We start from the raw sequence: 5,768 nt of genomic DNA, 5'->3' as shown, positions 1-5,768 counted from the left end.
TCTCTCAGAGTAATTCCTAAACTTAAGCAGGTAACAGATTTATGAGGAGAATGAATTTCTGCAGCACATCTGCTACCTCTATCCATATCTGGAAAAGTTTAAGTACCATCTATGCAGCCCCTAGTGATAACTACTGAAATGTGCTTTCTGTGTGATGGTGGTCCTTTCTCATGTGGGGTATTGGGATGGTGAAAAACTCTTGCTGCAGCAACTGCTCTGCCTGTCAGCTTCACAGAGTAATTCAGAGTGTTGGTGTAGAACTTCAAAGCCTGAAGTGACTTGTGCCACTTTAAAGAGACCACCTTCCATAGGTTTTTACCCACTACTAAGAGAATTTGGTGAAGCTGTACTCCAGTTCTTAATTTATTCAAAGAGTTCTAACATCATTGCTCATCTGTCCATCCATCCCAAAATGATGGCATATCACTCCCCCAGGCCCAGCAATGCCTTTTTTCTATTCAGGCTTGAAGGAAAGCCTTGGCTGACTTAACAGGATGACATTGTGTTTTAGACTTTGTTTACAAATGCTTGTTGGGCTTCTGTTATTTAATTGGAAGGTGTGATACCATTATTTTTGCCTGCGTTTGTACAAAAAAAAGGTTAAAAAGTACCTCCACTCTCCAAATACAGTAGTTCTCTTTGCAGTGAAGTAAGAAGAATTACAGTACAGTGGTACCTCGCAAGACGAATGCCTCGCAAGATGAAAAACTCGCAAGACGAAAAAGTTTTTCGTTTTTTGAGTTGCTTTGCAAGACGAATTTCCCTATGGGCTTGCTTCGCAAGACGAAAAACGAAAAAAACGAAAACGTCTTGCAAGTTTGTTTCCTTTTTCTTAAAACCGTTAATACCCAGGGTGACTTCGAGGAGCAACTCATAGCACGCGGTGTGGTAGCCTTTTTTGAGGTTTTTGAAGACTTTGGTGATTTTGAAGACTTTGGGAAACCGTGCTTCGCAAGATGAAAAATTCGCAAGATGAAAAAACTCGCAGAACGAATTAATTTCGTCTTGCGAGGCACCACTGTATTCCAATTGGATGTACCATTTTTGAATAACGGATAAGTCAGAAGTGTGAGAATTAAGCAGATGCCTTCACTGCATTATAAGCAAATAAACGGTTAACCTCTTAAGATTATATTCATTTGCGGATGGAAGACAATGTTTCTTCAGATTACCTACTTCTCTGAAGTGCTCTGGGACACTACCTGGAAGTACGACGCTGTGGTTTCCAACTACAACTGATCTTTGTGACATCAACACCTACAGTTTTCCTCCGTTTAATATTTCATTCGGAAAGAGTAGACTGCACGGTTATTTTCATTCTTTGTGACTCTCACTTAAAGCCTTGCCCATCCATTTTTAATAGGAATGTTCTGCACTTAGCTTAATAAGTTTGTTTCTGGGCACACTGGTTATGCGTGCCTGTGTTTTGGTTTTTTCCATGCTGGCTTGTGCTTCCAAAACAGGCACAATCTGAAGTGGACCTTTTCCTGGGCTGAGAGCAGCTCAGTAATGGAGTGATAGTGAATACAGACTAAACTCAGTATCCATCATCTGGTATTTTTGTGTTAGAACATGTGCAGTCTAGTGCAATTTTGCAAAAATTTCCCCGCCAGTGATCCATATTGGGTTAGGTCTACACAGTGTGGAAGAATTACTGTGTTGTACAGCTTGTCTGCCTTCCAGAAGCTGAGGTTTTAGTATTTAGTGTGAAAAATATGAAAGTTACAGTAATTTAAGCCATTACAGCAGTTATAGCAATTTAAGCCATTCACAGGCAAGTTAATCTGTTTTGCCTATGTGTATAAACATAGAAAGATAAAAAAAACCTTTAAGTGAGAAAATTTAATGCTTTTTTTCTAGGGCAAACAGAAATACGAATAGATGGCAGTGTATGCTTCCTCCACCTCCAGTTGGTGCCAACTCTGTCTAATAATATCTTTGCTTTTAACCTTTACTAAAGAATGTTTTGGGATACTAGAGTGTGTGAGATATAAAACCTGGCAATGCTCAAACAAGGGATTGCTGAGCAGTTGATAGCTCCAATAATTTAACCTTGTAAATTGGAAGGCAGAATAATCCTGCTATATTCTACACAGCAGCTAAAATGAGAGGACAAGCTTTCAGACATAACATTAAGAGGCACTCACACTGATCAACATCTGGAATTCTCTTCTTACAAAAATATTTTGAAAGTTTTTTGGGTAAGTATTTTTATTGACTTACCCATTTAACCCAAACAACAAAATAGTGCTTCCTGAAACAGACGCATTAAAAACCAAACCAAGGGTGGCATGGGATGCTATATTCACATTAACGTGGAATTCTGAACACATCAGGATAGGTTTGAGGGTAGGAGGCTGATATCCAGATGGAAGGTTTAGCCACCTTGTGACTTCTCTCAATTTAGGAAGAGTTTTGTCTGTAATGGTTGAGTCCATAGACCAAGCTTCCAAGAACTGATGCTCACTTTGAAGTTAGCAATGAATCTGCCCAGTCCTACAGATGCTCCCACTTAACAGAATTAAAATACATGCTCTAGACTTGCCTATTTTCAACTTTATTACCAAAGTTAATCCCAGAGCAGGTTACATTAGAAGAAAATATGGGAAGGTTACCTGGACTTATGTTTGGTTCTTGCCTATGCTTCGTGAGGAAGCAGGCACCTAGACACTAAATGTCTTGCATAGCTCCGAGCTCACTAGAAGAAGCCCACTTTTTAAAACTTTCACACAAATGGCCCATTTAAATGGGGCAATGAAGCAGAGCCCATGGATACAGGTGTTTGCTGAAAGTAATAAAAGATGGCAGCTGGTTGGAATCCTGATAACTGTGGAAAAAAAGGGGAAACTTGCCAACCACTCTGATTGATGGTTGAATTCAAATGCTAAGCCTCCCTCCCACAACACTGCTATAGGGGAAATGACAAGCAGCAAATGTATTCTTGCAGCCAAAGCTGCACTAGCTGCACACAAGAGGGAGTTAATAGTAAACTTGGGTGGGGTGTGTGAAGCTAAAACACTCTATGAGAACGGAGCATGCGCAGGGGCCCACAAAATGTAGAGTATTTGGTTCGGTGGGAGGAGTAGGAAACCAGAGGGATGGGAATAGATATGGAGTACCTCTAGAAGATGTGGCTGGCTGGAACACTGAATAATAATAATAATTTTAAAAATTGTCCAGTAGCACCTTAGAGACCAACTAAGTTTGTTCTGGGTAGAAGCTTTTGACTGCGTCAGTCCAACATGGCTACTAATAATATTAATAATAATAAATAAATAAATTTATTATTTATACCCCGCCCAACTGGCTGGGTTTCCCCAGCCACTTCCAACAAAAGATTTAAAATACACTAAAACATCAGTCATTAAAAACTTCCCTAAACAGGGCTGCCTTCAGATGTCTTCTAAATGTCAGATAGTTGTTAATTTCTTTGACATCTGGTGGGAAGGCGTTCCACAGGGTGGGCGCCACTACCAAAAAGGTCCTCTGCCTGGTTCCCTGTAACTTCACTTCTCGCAGTGAAGGAACCGCCAGAAGGCCCTCGGCGCTGGACCTCAGTGTCCGGGTTGAATGGCTCTTTCAGGTATACAAATGAATGATATTTGTCAAAGCAGATCATAGAATCAGAGTTGGAAGGGACCTCAAGAGACATCTAGTCCAACTCCCTGCAATGCAGTAATCTCTGCTAAAGCATCCACGACAGATGGCCATCCAACCTCTGTGGTCTGAAGACCTCTAAAGTATGTTTAAGCTGCCACAATACTTATTTTTGTTTCTGCTGTAAGACTAACACTCTGCGGACACATAAAATAATAAATGGATTAATTTTATGCTTGACGAAGCAGCCACAGTTAAATGCTTTGTTTCAAGGGGATTAAAAAGTGACTGGATGGATCACAACTGGGCTTTGGGACCAGGTTCTAAAATGCAACAAATTATTGTTGCATTTTAGAACAATTTTAGGTTCTAAAATGCAATAAGTGTAATTATTGGAAAGACCTTCATGTCTGGCCATGTTTGGTCTCTTTAAATGCCTCTCAACACATACGTGTTTTGTCTATTTACTCTTCCACCCTGTGGCCTGACCTTATACTTGGCATTCTTTCTGCTAGAAATACTGCCAAGAACCCTTTTGGGTTCTGTGCACAGTCTGCAAATAATCTGGCAGGGAGCTGTGCCTGAAAGTGAAAGAGAGAGAAAGGAGGGTGAGCACAGTCCTATCGGTGTTGGAGATAGAGCGCTAGGAAGCTCAAAAGAAAAACAACAACTGGAGAATGAAGAAAATTATTAACTAGTGAGGAAGCTTACTTTTTCTGTGTTCCTTGCAAATTCTTGCATCTACTTCTCATTCACAAACGACCCGCTATTGTGTGCACCTCCATGAACCACGTCCTCTGTCCAAAATGACTGCAGTTGTGGTAGAACTGATCTAATGTCTATTTGTTAAAAGGGTTTGGGAGCATAATCAAAGCTGAATGTTAAATGTTTTGTTTTCAAATCTGGGGCATAACTTCTGATTCTCTTGTACTTGTAATTTCATTCAAATTAAATCCACTTAAACTCCTTTTCTAATTTCAACAAGAAAAAATAGTGTACTGGATATGTGTGTGTGTGTTCCAGTTTTCTGACATGCATTTATACCTGCCACCTCCTGTGAACGCAGGGCATAGCACTACAATTCTGTCCAAAGTGGCAAACACCCATGCCCTTGACTGCATAAGATCCACAATTAAATGGTTAAGGCAGCATGAACAATCCCCAAAATTGACATTAACATTTGTTGGGAAGTATTATGGAAGGTCTAACTTAGGCTTCCTCAAACTTGGCCCTCCAGATGTTTTTGGCCTACAACTCCCTTGATCCCTAGCTAGCAGGACCAGTGGTCAGGGATGATGGGAATTGCAGTCTCAAAACACCTGGAGGGCTGAGTTTGAGGAAGCCTGGTCTAACCTCTACTCTAGGCAGCTTCTGTATGTGATAAGGATGTCCTTGTCATCTTGTCATTTACCTCAGGCAGCAAATGTCTTGGAAGCAAATGGCATAAGAAAAGTTCCTTGACAAACACATATACTGCAGAGAGACAACTTAGAATCAATTTGGCAGTCCAAAACTCTGATAAAACTGATCTTGGTCAGGCAAATGATCTTCCCTCTTAATGTCCTCTCAAAGTACCAACTGATGGCATCCTTCACCCTAACAGAAAGCTTCACTGGTAACAGAAGTAGATGAGGCCTTTTACTCCCTCCTTGCCATGACTGCCTGTCTAGGTAGGCCAGACATGCCACAGGCTCATAAAGGTGGCTACCCCAGCCTCTTTGATTCACTCTAACGCCAGGCAGGAGCACTTTCCAGGGATCCAAAGCAAATGCTCAGGTAAGCATAGAGAGCATCCAGCTTACCTGTCTCTCCCACAGAGGACAGCATAGCTTGCTTTTTCCAGTCAAACTCCACTTCTATCCATGTAGCAAGTCAATCTAGGCCATGGGTAGGCAAACTAAGGCCTGGGGGCCAGATCCGGCCCAATCTCCTTCTAAATCTGGCCCATGGATGGTCTGGGAATCAGCGTGTTTTTACATGAGTAGAATGTGTCCTTTTATTTAAAATGAATATCTGGGTTATTTGTGGGGCATAGGAATTCGTTCATTTTTTCTCTCTTCAAAATATAGTTTGGCCCCCCACAAGTTCTGAGGGACAGTGGACCGGTCCCCTGCTGAAAAAGTTTGCTGACCCCTGATCTAGGCCCTTGCGGGGGGGGGGATAATTCCTTT

The sequence above is a fragment of the Podarcis pityusensis genome (assembly GCF_964106645.2).
Source record: "Podarcis pityusensis genome assembly, chromosome: 1".
In the NCBI taxonomy this organism is placed as follows: Eukaryota; Metazoa; Chordata; class Lepidosauria; order Squamata; family Lacertidae; genus Podarcis; species Podarcis pityusensis.
The sequence above is the reverse complement of the archived record's forward strand: the minus strand, read 5'-3'. Positions refer to the sequence as shown.